The sequence below is a fragment of the Pipistrellus kuhlii genome, unplaced genomic scaffold (genome assembly GCF_014108245.1).
Source record: "Pipistrellus kuhlii isolate mPipKuh1 unplaced genomic scaffold, mPipKuh1.p scaffold_m20_p_13, whole genome shotgun sequence".
In the NCBI taxonomy this organism is placed as follows: domain Eukaryota; kingdom Metazoa; phylum Chordata; class Mammalia; order Chiroptera; family Vespertilionidae; genus Pipistrellus; species Pipistrellus kuhlii.
The window spans coordinates 23289225-23310373 of NW_023425438.1; the positions used below are offsets into that span (position 1 = coordinate 23289225).

Below are 21149 nucleotides of genomic sequence, written 5' to 3' on the forward strand. Positions count from 1 at the left end.
GGGACACATGGATAACTAACTTTCACTTCTTGTTTAAGCAAAAGAATCAGAGCTAAAGTTCTTTTAGTCTCTTAAACTGACAGAAGGATGCTTGCTTTGACAATTATATTTGGAAGATTCCATATTAGTTTCAGAAATTCAGCTAACTTTCTCCTTTTAGCTCTGGCATATGTAGAAAAAAACTGCAGCATCTTATTTCTATTCTGGAAGTTCTGAAGTTGCATGAAGGCCAAGGAATTATAGTCCTGCCCTAATGTGACTCAGACTGAAGAGACTGTGGCTTGTTCTGAAGAGAAACGAGCCCTTAAAATCCTGTTGATCACAAATGTAACCCCATGTAGTGGCTCAAATGAAAAACTTGAACTGAAAAGGCTGCACAGTTAGCCAGTCTCAGACCATGGCTTGAGGATTCTCTGTGAACTTAATTTGCTACACTTAATTAAATAGGAAGAATAACTGTGTTTAAAGATAAACAGGAAAAAATAAGAAACTAGTGAAGTATTTTTTATATAGTACGTCTATAATCATTGAGAAGGATTATAGAAACTTTTTTCCAAAAATATTTCAAGCTGATGCCCAAGATGGGGTTTCTTATTTGTTTCTTGTGCCTGCAATCCAGACACAGCTGTGTAAATGTAAGATTTTGGGAGTGAATCAGCTCTTATTCCCAACTGCCACATTCTGATAATGATTATGCACATAAATATATAGCCAAATATTTTTGGAGGTTACCAAAACATATATTTGAAAATAATGTTGTAAAGATTGGTTTCACCAGAAATAGAATAATTTATGTTTAAACATTTTAAGAATATGAAATAGATTCTATTTCTTGCAAATGTAATTTCTAAGATGCTGGCAGCCTAGATTTAGATATTTAACCAAGAAAAGAAAATCAGCACACACACACCAAAACCACAAGCATGTATTTCCAAGAACATTGTTATTCTTTTCTGAGTTTGTACTAACTAATTTGTGACCTAGAAATCAAATACAAAAATAATGTAATTATGTATTTTTAAAAATATTTTTTTATTGATTCCAGAGAGGAACAGAGAGGGATAGAGAGAAAAAAAATCAATGATGAAAGAGAATAATTGATTGGATGCCTCTTTTATGCTCCCTACTGGGCAATGAGCTCACAACCCAGGCATGTGCCCTGACCATGAATAGAACTGTGACTTCCTGGTTCATAGTTTGATGGTCTACCACTGAACCACACCAACTGGGCTAATTATGTGTTTTTAAATCCTTAAATTGGTCCTATTGTTATCATTTCCAGATGATTAGTATTTAACTAAAATAAGTGGGGGTTTTTTGTAAAATTAAATAATATATATATTTGGGATAGATGACATGCATCTGTTGACTGCTCACTATTTATAGTATGCTGATATGACCTTTAGCAATGATATATCCATTGACAAAACTATAATGACAGTAGCTGAAGTGTATATTATAAAGGCCCTTCTACAGATGAGATAATTGACTCTTTAAAGAATCATTCACTAAAGATCAGAATTCAGTTTTAGATTCCAAGTTTCCTCTAGACACCATGACAGAAATGCAAACAACTGTAAGCGCCTGAGAATGTTACTTAAGCATTCTTAAGATAAAACCACCATTATATGGTGGCATCAAAATGTTTGACCTAAAATAAAATTACCTTTTCTCTATACTGCCTCTCTAGACGTCTTTCCAACATTCTGTAAAGTTAAATTAGAGTAGAAATGTGATTAGATGACAGCAAATCACAACAATTTTGTAAAAGGATTACTTTTCAAGGACAGGTTCTTTTTTAAATGATAAAAAAAATGTCTTTGGGGGCATTACTATAGTGTTTCTTCATTTATTCCCTTTCTTTTTATACTAACATAATAAATCAAGCACAGATTTATTTATTTTTTATTCGGTCCCTTCCTAGTTTTTTAGGATACGATCCTTCCTGGCAGGGTGTCATTTCTGGAACCATATTCTTATTTCATCTGCTGGGATAAAAAATCGTCTATAGTTTTCCAAAACCCAAGTATGTTTTATTATCATTGCATTACCCAAGATTAAAATGAATACCTTTCTAATTGGCAGCAACAAAATTGTATGTTCCTTTAAAAAGAATTCTTCTTTGATAAAAGAAACCCTAAACAAAACACAAATCATAATTCTCTGAAATTTTCAACTGTTACTATTTTTCAGAATATAATGCTAATCATACTCAAGAGGCCTGTGCTGCTAAATATTTTCAATAAGTCATAATAATTACCATAACTTGTATATTTAATCTATGACAATTAATTTGCATATACTGTTTTATTTGAACCTTACAATAATTCCAGGCTGTAAAATCAGTTCCTTCCCCCTATACTTTCCAATCTTAAAAACAAGGCAGAGGATGCTAAGAGAGGATAAACATCTTTTCTAAGTCACAAAGCTTATGTCTGAGCTATGCCTTGTGCACATAAGGTATAAAGCTTCCATTCTGGAAGAGCACCTTGGCTCAGCTCTGCAGCTCCAGGTGACATCAGGGAGAGATTCATCCTGTCTTATGTGTCAGAGACAAACCAACACATACAACAGACTTGTAGAGATTATATGTAATTCCCTAGTTACTAGCTGTCTTTTTGTAGATACTAATTTATAAATGGATGCATTCTCATAGTGACCTTGAATTTCTATACAAGAATCATTTCCTTTGGATAGTAGATTCTCCCTTTTCAATGTCCTCATAATCGGAATCCCTGCTGGCTATTTAGGATAACAGGACTCACAACAATCCTGACATAAGCAACTTTCCCACATACCCCTTCTTTCGCTCCATCTACACATGTAAGAACTTTTATGAGTTCACACTTGTTTCAACTGTACAGTTTGATGATGCATCATCTGTATATTGCATCATGTGCACATCAGCCAAAGTCAGTCTTCTTCCATCACCATACATTTGATCCCCTTTACTTTCCCCACCCTTTACATCTGTACCCCACCATACTGTTATCTGTGTATATGAGTTTTTGTTTATTAGTTTTCATGTTTGTTCACATGTTGCTTTCAGTTTTATATCCCACACAAGTGAAATCATATGCTTCTTAACTTTTTTCTATCTGATTTAGTTTGCTTAGTGTGATATTCTTAAGATCCATCCATATTGTCACAAAAGGCTGTATTTCATTTTTTCTTATGATTGAGTAGTATTCCCTTGTACACATGTGCCACACCATTCCAACCCTAAGGCCTGGTGCGGTCTCAGTGTATAATATTTATCTATGTCCTTCCAGCCTATGTATCCCTCAATATTGTTTTTCATTGTTATTTGATTTTTTTAAAATTTTAGTCTTGACTCATTGCTTCTCAACAAACATCTATACAGATTATTGAGATATCTTGTTAAAATATAGATTAGATTTTTTTAGTAGGTGTCTATTAGACTTAAATTTTTGCATTTTTAACAAAAACTCCATGATGGTATTGCTTCTGGTTTACAAACACTTTAAGGAAGAAACGCTTGAACCACTAGAAAGAACAATAGTTATATACAAGATAAATTCATCATTTAAAAAAAAATAACTCACCTATACTGCCCAAGGCTATAGCTATTGATATAATTAATATGGCTATTTGTTTGAAATAAAAGAGATGTTAAGATAAACAAGCATTTATATGCACAGCTATAAGGGATATTTAAGTTCTAAAAAGATAGGTGAAAAATAAAGTAAATAATATAATCCATTTGGACTCATCTATAGGATTCATTCTGTATTCTCTCTATATCCACAAAACTAAGGAAGCTTAGTGTTTGCCTTCTTTGTTTTCTAAAGGAACTGCCTTAAGGCTTCAGGCCCCACTCTGCAAGCTTCACAGCCTCTGCCAGATTTCACCGCCATCCTTGTATGCTTTCGTGTGCTGGTGGTGACTTGACCATCAGTTTTTGCCTTAGAAATGTTATTTCTGTTGCACATGCTGTGCTTATTTTCCTTGTCCAGTTTTTGTGAATGTTGATTATAAAACAACGTAAGCCTCACTGAGAAATCCAGGGTACCAATGGGGTGATAAGGACACATATGGAATACCTTAATCAGTAAAGAGAGGAAAAAGAAATCAAGGGTACCAATTAGTATGTTCAGCTATTGATCCCAAATGATCTCTGATTTTCCAAACTGCAGGTAAACCTTTCTCTTTTTTAAATAATTTTTATTGATTTTTTACAGAGATGAAGGGAGATGAATAGCTAGAAACATCGATGAGAGAGAAACATTGATCAGATGCCTCCTGCACACCCCCCACTGGGGATGTGCCTACAACCAAGGTCCATGCCCTTGACCAGAATTGCACCTGGGACCTTTCAGTCCGCAAGCTGACACTCTATCCACTGAGCCAAACCGGTTTCGGCTAAACCTTTCTTAAGTTGTTTGTATTATCAGTCAACCAGCAAGTACTGAAAGTGTTCTGTAGACACAACCCTACTGAGGCATGAGAGGGGAAACATAACTAAGATTATCAGAAAGGTACAAAGGTGGCTTCATCCTGTAATCTTGAAGTATAGAAGGTTTCTTTAAAATGGTTTACATGAATAACTACTTTATAGCGATCTCTCCCCAATGAAAAGAGATTCCATGCCCTTTACATTAAGGGCAGGTAAGAGTGTCGCCTTAATTGTACATACTCTAGTAACACACTATAGTAGTGAAATTAAAAATAAGGAGATGGTCCTAGCCAATTTGGCTGAGTAAATAGCATGTCAGCCTGCCGACTGAACGATCCCAGGTTTGATTCAACTCAAGGGCACATGCCCAGGGTTGCAGGTTCGACTCCCAGTAGGGAGAATGCAGGAGGCAGCCAATCAATGATTCTCTCTCATCATTGATGTTTATCTCTTTCTCTCTCTTCCTCCTCTCTGAAATCAATAATAAAAATAGAAGATATACTGTAATTCTTCTAATGTATCTGTATTACAAAGTACTTAGCCTTACTATCTTTTATCTAACATCTTTATTTATAATTTTCCCTAATTGCTGAACTTACCTCACAAGTATAGAGGTTTGAACTATGTGCTTGCAAACATGGCATAGGAAATTCTCCAGTGATCACTCTCATGGAGATGCTGCCTATCTGCCTGAATGGGGGACACACATGCATTCGTATGAATGTTTAAAAGGGCACGATATGGTGACTTTCCCCCCACATATAAAAAATGGCCAAGAGACTGATGAATAGGGGGCTTCTTTAAGAGGCACCTCTAGTCTGTTAATAAATAATTATATCTCCCCAAGGAAAGTTTGTGTTTGAATACATGGCTTTCTTCTATTTGTTGAATATCTTTGATAGCAAGTACCTCCTATTCACCATACCCAATGCCTTACAAATAGCTAACAATATATATTTGTTTAATGAATTATGTTATCTCTGCACCAGGCATCATTCCAGTTTACTTTGAGCTTTAATAAAACTAAACCAAATGGTGCCTTCCGCTTGAAGAAAAATTGAGCAGTATGCTAATAAGCATTTCACTTTTTGCCTGCAATGCAAAATAATGGGGGATGAGGATATTAAGATTCTGTTATGTGACGTAGTCAGGAATCATTACAAAATTCTTGTTATCTGAACTATTGATGCCTTTGAAAGTGTCCACTGTTCAGACCATGCAAAACAAAAAACAACAACAAAAAACCTGTGATTAATCATCTCAAATGTTCTGCCACTCCAATTTCCATGTTTAGAATGAAGTCAAGCAGTATCTTACTTTAAGCAATGGGAATGTTTAAAATGAACCCCTATGTGTCAGGTGATGACTAAATCAATAATAGAGTCCCCAGTATTCCTGTCAATATGCTGCAGCATAGAGAATCTGTATTCTATCCCTTCTCTCAAAGATGGAGAACACAAAAATTAGTCTGGCTTTACACTTAAAAGATACACATTTTCTTTTCCCTCAAATGTGTTCTTATCTACAAAACTTATTTTACAAATATCCAAATGTATCAATCATGTTATCTCTAAAAAAAAAACTTTGCATTTTGTGAAAGAAGTCACATAATTTTTGTTTAAAAATCCAGTTAGACATCCTTCACTTTGCATAAAGTTGACTGACAACTGTTCATTTAGATCCAGTTTTCTTTATAAATTATCTTGTGTCAGATATTCATAAATGCTTTATATTGGATGGATTTTCAAATTAAGGTACATTCTCACTCAAGAATATTGTTGTATAAAATATTATTGATATTGTTCTATAATTATATGACAGTCACATATTATATTTTATATAATAATTGCATATGCGCGTGCACACACACACATACACACACACAACACACACACATACTGGCCAGGTTCCCACTTCCATTCAGTCAGTTAAGAGAATCATTCCTATTGATGCTTCTGAGAGCTCAATTTTTTTTTTAACTTAAGGGAGTTAATAATGGAAAGCATACAATATATTCTGGAGTCTTTTTCGAGTCCAGGTACTTGCATTTAAAGTTAAGAAAAAATAATAAACATGTATGTTCCAGTCTTAACATTTATTTTTAAAAGCTGAGTAACATTTCTTAGATGTACTTCTCATTAAACAATTGAGAAAAGAAACCATTGTGAAGTCAGTTAAGAGAGAAAGAACTATATGACTTTCACAGCCATTTCTATTTGTTAAAAAATTATGAAATTTTTATATAGCACCATAATTTATTATATACACACAGACATGAATCCATATATGCATATAGATATGTATCATGCATGTGTGTATGTGTGTTACCTATATCATATATGTAATATGTAACTATCTGATTGAAATAATTTTCATCTTAAGGGGGTTTCAGGTTCTTTATTTTTGGATTTCAAGTTCTTGAATACAAACTTTTATTTCATTGAAATGCAGGAGTGTTCTTTGGGCTACAAGAATTAATATGTAGAAAAGTAATGAATGCATTGTCATAAAATAGATTGTCTTGTTTACCATCATTTGTACCATCATCTGTATAGGTCTCTTTCAAATTTGGCAGACGATATTCTTGGAGAGACTGTTGTGTAAGTTATTCAATTATTTTTTAATGATGATAAATTCCAAACTGATGTTTTTTAATGGACTTACATTATTAAAATGTCAATATTACAAAAGTGGCTAAAATGATTATCTCGTGGCCAACTTACATTTATTTTCACTTTAATAGTTTTAAATTTTTTGCTTTTGCTCTGAATTTATAGAACTTGTAAAATTTTTTATAGATTTTTTCAAACCATGTCAAATAATTGGCTAGATAAAACCCATGGATTTCAATGCTGACAACTAATTAAAACATCTTAATAAATGTTATGCATGAATGACTGTATTACTATAACCAAAGAAAATAAATAAAAGATTATACTTCTGAAATAAGAACCTTAAATTTTTATTTCAGAATTATTTTCTTGTTAAGTGGAACTCAGTATTCATGCTAGTTTCAGTCTTTTTACATAAAATTACAAAGCTTCATTTTTCTGTATTTATATGGAATTTTAAATATGAGACCAGAGAAGGATTACCACTACTTTTCCATATCAGATTGTCTTTTCTCCCATAGAATTTTGTCACTTAATTCTTTATAGTTTCATCTTCTACTATAAAATACAATGCATAGCATCATCAGATTTTGTATATTCTATTTCTTAATCACAGTGAACTAAAATGTGTGTGTTTTTAAATTTTCTTTAGCCCAGTTTGAACACTTCCTATCCAATATTTTCTTTTGAAAATTAAGACTAAATTTCAAATTCATGAATCTCTAAAGCACTTATGCATCTTATTCATATAAGAGAGAATGACATATATGTATAATCCTTTGCTATTAAGAATGTCAGGCACTGAGAATTCTTAACAGAGTTGCCTATAGGCCAATTAAATCTTCTACATGATGCCATGTCAGATTTTGCCCCAATTCAAAACACATAAAAACACAAAACAAAAAAAGAATAACATCTACAATTCATAGCATTCCTGTAGCCTTAGCTTGTTCCTGTAGGTTTCCCCTGACAACAACAGTGGCCTTATTATCCTGTGCCCCCTGGGCATCTGTGAGGCATGATGAAGGAAGGAAAGGCCACATCTCTGGAAAAGAGCACAGTCTCCAACTCTCTTCCCCATCTGGGCTCCTGAACGGGCATTACATTAGAAAGGCATTCTGTGCTACCTATGATGTTACATTTTCACAATTAGAAACCCTATTTTAATATGATTTCCAAACATTTAGAGCTTGCCATTTGATGAGATTGAGGGTGAGATCGGCTAATAGAAAATATGAGGCGAATGCTGCATGTGGAGACTGGTTGGCAGTGGGCAGAACTGAGTTACTGAATGGGCAGTAATGGAAATTAATGGATAGGGGAAATCTACTTCAATTTCCTTGGAAAATGTATTGTAACTGCTATGTGCATTAATCAATCAAACTTTTTCAATTATTTAAAAATTGAACAATATGGTATTTTAATTTAACAAGATAACGCCTCATCCTAAATCACATAACTGCATTAGCTATTGCTCTGTTGAATATATTTAATCCATATGTTTTACTTTGGTAATCATCTTTTATGATGCCTAGCAATACATCAGATCAAATGTCAACAACTAATAAAAGAAAGCTATTGAAAAGTCATGCTCTAATTTATAGGTTTGTTTTAAATTGATAAATCACTTTCTTTCAATATCTATTTTTAGAATTTCTCCTTCATATTTTAATCCCATATTAGGTGCTGACCTTTTGTGAGTGGTAATTCAGATACTAAAGTCTCTGAAAATTAAAGGGAGAAATAAGGCACTTAGACTTGAACTAAAAGACAATATAGACTTACTAATATATGGAATATTTATATTTAATTATATTTATCTAAAACACATTCAAAATGATTTATAACCTTTATGGGTTTTCTCTAAATTTTTTTTTAATTACACTTTATGTTACATGTTATTTTGTATTGGTTTCAGGTATACAGCATAGTGATTAGACATCCTCTAACATTTTCCTTAGGAGAAAATCTACTTAAATCTATCATCTCATCTGAACACTTTGGTCACTTTTATTTATCTTTTATTTTTTAAATATATATATTTGATTTCAGAGAGGAAGGGATAGGGAGAGAGAGATAGAAACATCAACGATGAGAGGGAATCATTGATTGACTGCTCCTGCACGTTGGACCAAGTCCTCAACCCAGGTATGTGCCTTTGAACAGAATCGAACCTGGGACTCTTAAGTCCACAGGCCAACGCTCTATCCACTGAGCCAAACTAGCTTGGACACTATAGTCACTTTTAGATACTTAGTCCATCCCCGACGTAGTGCAAGTAAATTCACAATATACTATTTACTTAAAAAGTTGGGGTTGGAAGAATTTTTTAAGGGGACATGTCTGCTGTTAAAGTTCTGTCTGCTGTTAAAGTTCTGGAAAACTAGAAGAGGTCCACTACTCATGAAAAACCCCAAATGCAAAAAAAAAAAAAAGAAAAGAAAGAAAGAAAGAAATGTGCATTAATAGAGCTGTCATGATTTCAAAGGAAAATATTATTTACTTTAAAGCAAGAGCTAAATGAGAAGAGTGTCAAGGGCTGGAATGGAGAAGCCCCCTTATCCTTCTAGCATTGCAATGAAAAGGGCTGATGTTGGGTAAGTCTCTTAGCTCTCTTGGCAAAAGAAGACAGCTTGCATTGTTTGTGATGTCTTTTCTATGAGCCCATATTACTGCGGTTGGTTTTTCTGCTCATTTATCTCACAGTAGGCTAAAATTATGGAATGAAAATATCAAAGGCTAAACTTAGCATGGCGATAATAGCAAAGCATGGAGCTCACGAGTAATAATTACACCTCTCAGTGAAATAATTAAGGAACTCACTGGGGGACAACTTTCTACCTTAGGAAATGGAGTAGTCTTAAGAGGAGAGTTTAGGTGATTGAAAGTACAAAGAAAAGCATTCTAGTACTATTAATAAATTCTTCTGAATAAATGGACAAAGAGCTCTGTAAAGAATGGTGGCAAAATTTCTCAAAAGTTGGCCCTGTCTTTTCTCTTTTATCATCTCCTACACAAAGGCCTCTGTGCATCCTCACTTATGTATGTTATCCAGTCAAGAGAATATGATCCACATTTCAAAGTTTTATATAATGCCTGTGGCAATTCCTTACGCATTGATATTCTTGTTGACATTACTGAAATCTTTTTACACATCTTTTCTACTCTACTCAAACCTCTTTACCCAGTCCACACACTGCGAAAATGGAATTTAGGGATTTTTCTGATCACTAATCCTACCAGCACAGCCCCATCTGTACAACATGCTCTCTGGATTCCCCCCTGTTATGTTAGGTAAATTTACTTTTTATCCATCAGAAGTCAAGGTCAACTCCGTTCATTTCTTTGCTATCCTTCAGAGAAAATTTTGGGGAGTTACTGTGTGTACTTGCTCTTTCTCACTCTCTCAGTCTGATCCCATTGGGCTTTGTCGCCATTATTCCACTAATCGTTCTTTTAAACGTTTCTAATTCCCTTCATTTTGCCAACTCCACTGGTCATTTCTTTATTCCATGCTGTATCATATCACTCTTCTGCTTACCACTGGCCAAATAATTGATATACCGGATAGAATGATATTCAAATGCCTTTCCCTGTCTATAATTCTACTTGTATTGTGCTTCTATTTTCATACTCTCTCCCCTCATCTCCTACTCCCGTTCAGACCCAAGGCCACCCCAACCCCTTTGCCACTTCAGTTGCCTTGCCCTGTGTGTCTCCCCTGCTGAAAGGCTCTTCTCCTTGAACTGCGCCTGGCTGACTCCAACTGGCCTTTCAGTTTCCATGTCCTCATGGAAATTTTGCAAGACCACCCAGTCATGTATACTGTTTTAATTATCTGCAGAGCAGGAATATTTTAATTAATTAAAATATGAATTAATTGATGTTTTAAAACTATATTGACTTTTCTTTCCCAATGATATGAGACCCATAAAAGAAGAAATTGTACTTAAATTCTTTTTAAATTTTATTTATTTATTTATTTATTTATTTTTGCTTCTGCATCTCCAAACTAAAGAATGCCCTGTACATAGCCGGTAGTCAAAAAATATTTTTAATTAACTTTCTCATATTTGTATGTCAAATCTATACATGTAGTAAATGATTGATAAATGTCCTTGGTTGACTTTAGATATTTAAAATGTTTCTTCATGAATTTATCCTAGCTATTATTTTATGATAATAGTTTATCAGTAGTTTTAAGCAGATTTTAATATTTTTCAGGAAACAATTTTACTAGCAATAAACAGGTTTGAGCAGAAAATACAGTATAATTTGGATTTTACCAAACTATTTACACCTAAAAACTCTTTTCTGTTTCTTAAATGTTTTCTAACAATGGTCAAATGACCATTTTCTAACAATGACCATTGTTAGAAAACATTTAAGAAACAGAAAAGAGTTTTTAAGTCTGTACATATATCTAATTTCAAGACTACTCAGGCAACTTTTTAACCTATTTATTCAATAATTATACCTGGATCAAATATACTACCTGCTAGCTAGCATATATGATGCCTATTATGATATGGCAGAATCTGTATTCAAGTAACCTTTATTTTACTTAATACTGGCCCCAAAATGCAAAAATATTGATGACAACAATTTGAATATGACAAGAAAAACCATAAAGTGCTTCCTTTAAGTGAAAATATGGAAGTTCTCCACTTAATAAGGAAGAGGGGAAAATTTATGCTGAAGTTAAGATCCACAGTAAAAATATTATTTTATCCATGATACTGTGAAGAAGAAAAAAGAAATTAGTGACAGTTCTGCTGTTGCACTTCAAACTGCAAAAGTTACAGCCAAGTGTACAATAAGTGCCTAGTTAAGATGGAAAGGGCACGAGAGGTATGGGTGAAGACATGACTAGAAAACGTGTTCTGATTGGCAGTGATGAGTTGCCTCAGAGAGCACTGAGGCTATACAAAGACTTCAGTGAGGGACCTCCTAAAACAAATGACACCAAGCCAGTTACTGCAAGTAAGGGATGGTTACAGACTTAGGAATAGGTCTGGATCAAAAATTATAACAGTTACTGAAGTGGTTGAGTCTCCAATGGTCACATGGCTACTACACTTCCAACAGTTTAAAAGTTTAAAAAAATTGATTAGGGTTTGGTACTGTCCAGTTTCAGGCATGTGCTGGGGGTCTTGGAATTATCTCCTGTGGATATAGGATGACCGTATAGAAGAACTTGTATTAAAGCTCCCTGTGTGGTGATTTATAAGGCTTTCCAAGTTCTCCAAGGGACAACATAAGCAACAACTATCTTTAGTCATCTCTGAATAGACATTTTTGGTATAATTAAATCTCTATTCACTATAGTAATTAATGTTTATAATGTTACCTTCTTTTTTTGTTGCTTATCCCATTCATTATTAATGAATTTCAAAGAAAATAACATGGCAACATGGTTATTGAGGCTCTCTAGTTTTTCATATGAAACAAATCATCACTAACTAAAGTTAAGTCAGTTATTCAAATTGCCATTTTTTCCCCTCATGATGTAATACAGTTTGACTATTTCAATAAGAGTTGTGATGATTCAAAAGGACTTTTTGTACAAAATGCCAGACAAGGGAAAGGAAATGAGCTTCTAATCCATATATTGTCATTTTGACTATGATTCACTCACATCTATAGGACATGTGACTGAGATCTTTAGGCTTGAAAAGCAAAAAAGAGACCAGTACTTGGGGACTGCTTTTCAAGCTTACGCAGCAGGATATGAAGAAAAGAGGTCAGGATTTGTGCTAATGGAACTGCAAAGAATAACGTATTTGTCAAAATATGAGACACAGTTATATTTAAGGAAAACTTGACCTAAAATTGCTGACCACCTTCTTGTCTGATAGTGGGGCTTTTGCTTCACTCTAAACACTCCGACTTCTATTCTCATCACATATCCAAGATCTCTTTTTCCTTTCCTGAACAAGCTAGCTGTTCATGTGTATGGTATTTTCTTAATCTGTAGTTCCACATCCTGCCTGTGTAACTGCTCTCCCTCACATTCCTCTGTTTTTGTCCACCTGACATCTAACCTCATCCAAGCACTGAATAAATCTTTCCTAAATGTAACATTCAAAGGTAATAATCGATTTTTTCAAAGTGAAACTAATAAAATAAGAAATATATTTTGTATTATGACGAAATGCACATATGATCACAGAGGCACACACAAATTAAATTTCACTCCACAAATACTTATCATAAGCCACTGAATATATTTCATGATCCAAAGGAATGGTTTCTAAGATACAGTCCAGGCACCCTTTGGTGTGCCCAAGATAATTTTGGGAAATCTGCAAAGTCAATTTTTTTTTTCCAAAACCATGCTAAACATCATTTGCCTTATTCACTCCCATTCTCTTTTGAGTGTATTTTAGAATTTTCCAGAAGCTACATTATATGATGATGTCATCACTCAGACAACTAATAGAAGATATGCTTATTTTTTCTCAGTTTTAATTATATTGAATAATTCAACAAAGACCAATAAATATAATCACATAAACAAAAACCCTTTGAGCTTCTCAATAAATTTTAAGAATATAAAGGGATCATGAGACCAAAATTCTGAGAACTGTTGATCTAAAAAGCAAGCTGCATTTTGAAAAGCACTGTCTTAAATGGAATCTCTCTCTCTCTCTCTCTCTCTCTCTCTCTCTCTCTCTCTCTCACACACACACACACACACACACACACACACACACACACACACAAATCCCTTTCTATAACTGTCTATTGCCTGCAAAACAAATTCACCTGGCACCAAATGACTTCAAACACTGTACTGCCCCTTAAAAACAAATCATTTGCTCTCGAAAAGGAACTGTATTCTAAGTCCCCTAAACATGCCTTGTTCACTTCTACCTTTGAGTTTTACTTCTGTTTGTGAAATACCCTTATTTCTATTTTCTAACAAGTTAAGTCCTACCTGTGTGGACATCTGCAATTACTAGCTCTGTTTTATGCTCATTTTAAAAAAATATATATTTTAGATATTTTTACAGAGAGGAAGGGAGAGGAATAGAGAGCTAGAAACATCAATGAGAGAGAAACATCAACCAGCTGCCTCCTGCACATCCCCTATCAGGGATGTGCCCATAACCAAGGTACATGACTTTGACTGGAATCGAACCTGAGACCCTTCAGTCTGCAGGCCAAAGCTCTATTCACTGAGCTCTATTCACTTGTTTTGGCTATGCTCATTTTTTAAACAACGGACCCTTCAGAACTCTGGGTTCATGAGGCTCTGACTTTTCACAGATCTGGGGAAGCCACAGCTGTCAATCAGAGCCCACCATCTCCCTGGCATGACTAGTACCTCCATGTGCATAATACGCAAGAAGGGCCAAACAGAAAGCTCTGCAAGGAGCAATGTCAATGATAGGGGAAGAAGGAATCATGGTCTTTCCTTTGAGATTGCTCACTATTCAAAAAGTAATAAGAAAACAAGACTAATTAAGCAATGGCTTAGGGCCATTGTAGGAAGAGCCTTACTCATAGACATACTCTTATATATTACACTAGAGGCCTGGTGCACAAAATTTGTGCGGGGGGTGGTGGAGGGTGGCCCCTCAGCCCAGCCTGCACCCTCTTCAATCTTGGACCCCTTGCGTTTCACATAACGAACTTTTCGCATAACAAACTTGCTCCTGGAACGAATTAAGTTCGTTGTGTGAGGCACCACTGTGTGTGTGTGTGTGTGTGTGTGTGTGTGTATATATATATATATATATATATATATATATATATATATATATATATATAACTTTGCAATTAGCTTGTTTGTTTTTTGTTTTTTTTCTTGCAAAATCAATAAGCACACAGAGGAATTGATTCTGCTTCTGAGTCTAAGTGGTTGTTTTTTTTTGTCTTTCTTACAACTCTAGGAGGACTCTAATTTTTAATATATATTTTGGGATCCATTCACTTTAATTTTTTTTTTCTTTGAGAATGATACCAATTGATGCTGGGTTGGTCATCTTAAATTTTTTTTTCATGTTTTCTTGGATTGCTGTGTCATGAACAGTTTTTCTTCAATTACATTTTGGAGAGAAAATTTTATCCTTTTTCCCCCAAAAATATTATCCCTTTATAATCCCTTTGAGAAGACATACAACTTGTACATGTATATTTTCAGAAAACAACTCCAAGACCATCTGGAATTCTGTAACAGAGAGCAATAGACGAAAGCGCTCCAGCCATGAAGACAGAAGAGACACAATTCAGAGATGGAAGATGCTGACGACGCCTCAGCATACCAGGAAACAGAAGCTGCGGGTTGCTGAAGGATGCCCAGGACCAAAGCAGAGACAGGTGGACCTGCATTACCGCCATTTGTCCACCAACCAGATCTGAAATATCATGGCTGGCATGTACACATAAGGAACTATCTGGGATTGAAATTGGGACACAAAAGAACTGTTGGCCCAGAAAGGAACTCACTACAGACTGATTCATTTACCTCTCAGCATAACCATTATGGCTTGTTGCAGTTTAGGTTCTTACAGGGTATTTCTTGGATCACATGATCTCACACATCTAGAGGAAATAATGAACAACATAAACAGACCCAGAGAAAGAGAACCAGCGATCAGACTCTCAAACCTCAGAGGGAAAGTAAGGGGGGATGGGGTTAGGGGAAGAGATCAACCAAAGGACTTGCGTGCATACATATGGGCCTAGCCAGTGGCCATGGACAATGGTGGGGGGGGAGGGGTGCATATCTAGAGAGGGGTTTGGGATGGGAATGGGGGAATAAGGGCAATTATGTGAGACCATAATCAATAAAAATAAATAAATAAATAAATAAATTTTATTTAATCATAAAAAAAGATAACATTCAAACTATCTAAATATTTAGAAACATAAAGTCTAAAGGAGCAATTGATATTCATAATAGAGAGAACATTGAAAATCCATCTCAGTACTGTCAGAATATCACAGTAATTGCGAAATGTGACCCTGTGTGAATTTCTGTAAGATGAAGACTGAATACACCACAAAGAGTAATCAATACTAGTACATCACATCCCGGATGTCCTAAGTGAGCAGGCTTTGCTATGCATGCTTTAGCTTCACAATTAAGACACAGACTAAAAGCATTCAATGCTTCCCTTACCTCCTTGCAGAATTATAAAGGACAGTAATCACATGCCTTGTCATGTTGAATTTAATTGTTCAACAGGTCATTGGGAAATTTTAAGGCATAACTTCATATTCTTAAAATTAGCACTTTTCAATTAACCAAACAGCATAACAAAATTACAAGGGTGAAAAAAAAAAATAACCCACAAAATCTTAGCTAATATGACAAAAACAAGAATTCATGAAGTTTACTACCTCTTGGTTCATCAGTCATGCTAGGCTACCTCATTATTTAAAATACCACATTTAAAAAAAATAGAAAAAGGGAGAGAACTCTTAAAGCATGTTTTTTTTTAAATATTACCTTGGTTTATATCACAAATAAAATTATAGCAATATTTTGGGGTCAGACATAATCAATTTGTTTAATTTTCCACATGAAAGAAAAATTCTTTTTTATATAAACATGTAAAGTATTTAATATATATTCAGACATATTTTAATACAAATATATTCTATGAAATATGATATATGTTAATATACATAATTTTGCATGTTATATATAAGGTTAGTAATACATATATGTTTTTGTGAATCACCTAAATTGTCTTTTAAAAATATATTCATGTATACAAAGACCACACATGGCCCAATAGGAAGAAATAGAATCTCCATTATTTAAAATTTCATTCAGGGAATACTAGAGGTTTCAGAGAAATTAAGTTGATGCAAAACAATTTCTTTATTCATCCTAAACTTATTACACAATTAAGAAGTAGCATGAGCCAGTCCATACCATTAAGTGCACGCCTACTCTCCTTTGACCAATTTTTCCACAATCTAAGTCAGATTATAGAATATAGAATTTATATATCTAAGTCACTTCAGTGCTATTATCTATCTATAATAGATAGAAAGGTGTTGCACATTTATTATGCTATCTTAACTCAATTCACTTTATAAATTTGCTTCCTGTAAAAGATCATGTCATATTTGCCTTATTCATAAAATTACTTAAACATTAAAAATGAGGTATGCCTACCCTGACAAGGTGGTTCAGTTGGCTGGAACATCACATACACCAAAAGGTTGTGGGTTCAATTCCCAGTCAGGGCATATACACAGGTTTCAGTTTGATCTTCAGTTCGGGTATGTATGGGAGTCAACCAATTAATGTTTCTCTCTCACATTGATGTTTATCTCTCTCTCTCTTCCTCCCTCTTTTCCTCCCTCCCTCTCTCTATCCCCCTTCCTCTCTCTCTAAAATCAATAAAAAACATATCGAGTGAGAATTTTAAAAAAATAGGTATTCTATTCTTCTATTTTAAAAATGTTAATAATTCCATATTTTTCAAAATTTTAAGAAATAAAATCTCTTTCCTCCAATATATTTTGCAACACATTGATGATTTTGCTAAACTAACCAGGTCATTTTCTGGACTAAAATTGGATATCAGAAGCAATTATATCTTTCTACTGGTACCATAATGATTTATACATGTTTAAGTGGGTGGTGCTATTTTTTTTTTCAGTGTTCCAGAATTATATGATATCCATTTTAAACAAATTAGGTGATAAGAAGATATGAAAAGATATTACCTGTAATTCCACTGTCCCAAAGAAAACACCATTAACATTTTAGTATATAACCTGCTAGAGAATGTGCTAGTTGTACCAGTTAATAATGCGGATTTTTTAATCAAAGAAAACATAATAATTTCAAGAGAAACATTAAAAGTGCTTTATTCAAAGTAATGCCCATTGCTAGCTACACGCGTCCCCCCCATGTACCCTCCCCCCCCATCAGGGGTCCTCAAACTTTTTAAAGTGGGAGCCAGATCACGGTCCCTCAGAGAGTTGGAGGGCCAGACTATATGAACTACTAATTCCTACTGTAACACCTCGGCTGCGCTCACTGCCCAAAAAACCTGGCGGGCCGGATCAGACTCCTCTGCGGGCCGCATGTGGCCCGCGGGCCATAGTTTGAAGACGCCTGGATACTGTTCCAACAGAACTTTTCTTGTTTTGAGGCAAACCATTCAGAGATCCAATTTTCCACTTCTTTGTAAGTTTTGAAGAGCTGCTCAGAAAGTGCGTGTTACATCTATTGGAACAAGTGGTACTCTGATGAGCAAGGTCTGGTGAATACAGTAATACAGTGGGTGTGTTAATACTTCCCAGGCAAGATCTTTTAACATGTCTTTAATTGGTTTTCAAGTGTGTGATGGTGCGTTATCATAAAGCAAAATTACTTTGCCATGTCTTCTAGCCCATTCTGACCATTTTATGATCAAAGCATGGTTCAAATTGATTATTTGTTGTCGGTAGCGATCAGTATTAGTGGCTTCACCTGGTTTTAGAAGCTCGTAATGCACCACACCTTCCTAATCCCACCAAACTCAGAGCATTGTATTCTTTCCGAAGCAATTTGGCCTTGTAGTCCATGTTGATGGCTGACCTGGATCAACCCATGATTTTGTGCATTTGGGATTCTCAAAATAAGTGCACTTTTCATCACCAGTCACAATTCAATGCAAAAAAGACTTTCTTTCATGCCTTTGAAGCAACATTTTACTGATGACTTTTCGGTTTTCCATTTGTCTTCCATTCAGTTGATGTGGCACCCATTTTCCTTCATTTAAATTCTTTCCCATTGCTTGTAAACAATCAAAAATTGTTTGCTGAGCAACGTTTAATCTTTCTGCAAGTTGTTTTTGAGTTTTACATGCATCTTCATCCAATAATGCTTGTAATTGTTGGTCTTCAAACTTTTTCGATTGACCTGGATGTTCTTTGTCTTTCACATCGAAATTATCTCTTTAAAGCATTTAAACTAGTGTTCATAAGTATCTTGAAATGGAACATGTTCACCATAAAGCTTCCTGAAGTATATGATAACTTTCAGCATCACTTTTCTTCAAAATAAGTAATGAATTAAAACTTCCCACAAATGCTCTTTTTTTGCATGAAATTCTAAATTTTAAGTGTAAAAATATCTATGATGTTAACACCTTCAGAAAATTTGACATATGAAGTTTTGAAGCATGTTGTCAATACAACAAAATAGCATACATATCAAATTGCACGTATGACAACATATGTGGAACTCCACCTACTGAAAAAAATCCGCATTAACCTGTATACCTAGTAGCAAACAAATGAATATAATATATGCATTTTGTAGCTAGACTTATTTTTAAATGAATAGACATTTTAATATTATTCCATAACGTGCTTTGTTCACTTAGTAAACAATACTAACTATATTTTCACCTCAACAATACATATTTACATAATCTGTATCAATGTGCTATTTTTATTATTGAGCTTTAGTGAGAAGAAGGGAGAGATAGAAAGAGAAAAACACCAACTTGTTGTTCCACTTGTTTATGAACTAATTGGTTGATTCTTGTATGTGCCCTGACCAAAGATTAAACCTAAAAACTTGATATTTTGTGTCAATGCTCTAACCAACTGAGTTACCTGGCCAGGGTATATCAATCTTTTTTCATAATATGCTGTTAATTACTATACCACAATTCAGCTAAATATCTTTCCATGGGTAATAAGTCTCTTTCCTTCTAACTTCTGATATTGTAAACAATTCCGGGATGAATGTCCGGTTATTGTCATCTGCACATCCTAATTGTTTTGAATATAATATGTGACTGATGCATGTTGTTCATATATATTTATTGCAAGAATGATGGGATAAATGAATAAAGTAGTAAGTGTAGGTCTCAAAAATATCAATTTACGGGGCATGTGTATTTGACAGTCTGATTTTGAGTCATCCTTTCAAACACTGTTGTGCTTTTCCCTTTGACTTGTGATAAGGAAAGCACATACTTAATTATTAAATGTCTTTCACCCTTGGATGCTTCCTTAATGTGTGTGACCTTGTAAGCTATCACTAATACTCTGTGAGATAATCTATTATACCCAGCTGATGTTCTGATAAAGTAAAACAACAAGATTACTGGTTTTTTAAAAACATTATAAATTTTGACTTCACACTACAATTTTTCTGCATAAAATATTTAGAGTTATATAGGGAAAATTTTTTTTCAGCCTAATTCATAAGTTCCACATTCTTTTCTAGAGTTTTCTAAATTTGACTTAATAAGCATCTACTGGGTATTTATGCCTAACATTATGCTAGTCACTATGGGTAATACTAAAAACTTGATAAAGCTAAAAGGGCATAATCTTATATGGCCATCAGTATGTTATTTGGGGACTAAATGAAAAAGAAATAACACCAGATTTCCTCTCTATCATGAGAAAAGGCCATGTGGCTTATGCTCCAGCTGAGACAAACAGAAGCAATATTTACACCAGTTGGAAGGAAGACAGAAGTTCTCACAGCAGATGAGGTGACAGCAATCCCAACCCTATTCTCAGTGCAGTATTATCCCTGTTTAACAAATGACTTGGAAACTTGCCAGTTTCAGGTATGCTCATCTTTGGATAGTGGCCAGTTATTCACAATGAAACCAGAACAGAAGGCCAGATGTGCAACATATAAGAGAATAAGACATTTTTTTGTTGATTATTTTATGATAGTATGGAATGTGATTTATATAGCAAATTATAAATTATTGAACCTTATTCAACCTGTAGAAGAAACCCATGGATTCTCACTGAGTACACTGCACAGGGAGGGATTCTATGTAGGCAATGAGAGGCTATTCAGAACACTACCAATACTATCCCAGACTATTATAGAATAAATTCATTAACGTTTTTCCTGTATCACTTCTTTGCCAACAAAAATTTTCCATTTTCCTATAAAGGGGGTGAAGGGATGAAGCATAAACATGGTTTCAAACATCCGTTTGACCTCATTTGAACAGAAGCTGTCCCATGATTAGGAGCCAAATATTTTGTGTGATAGCTTGTTTGTTCTCTGTAAATAACACAGTGAAACTGATAAATATAACAGGATAAGTGAGAGGTAGCCAAGAGCACAAACAAGCCAAACATCTACTCTAAGCTAGTTTTACATATCAGTCTCTTAGTTT

General features: G+C 34.4%; 1 protein-coding gene and 1 long non-coding RNA gene across 29 annotated transcripts in view; both read right to left on the reverse strand.

Annotated features, from left to right (window-relative positions):
- The window catches only part of NRXN1 (neurexin 1), a 973616-nt gene that overhangs the window by 904894 nt on the left and 47573 nt on the right, over window positions 1-21149 (reverse strand). The gene's annotated exons all lie outside the window — the stretch shown is intronic.
- Window positions 9049-14207, reverse strand: LOC118717352. Its single transcript, XR_004987438.1, has 2 exons — window positions 14174-14207; window positions 9049-9203 (listed from the first exon to the last, which is right to left on the reverse strand). It is a non-coding gene; the product is annotated as an uncharacterized LOC118717352 (long non-coding RNA).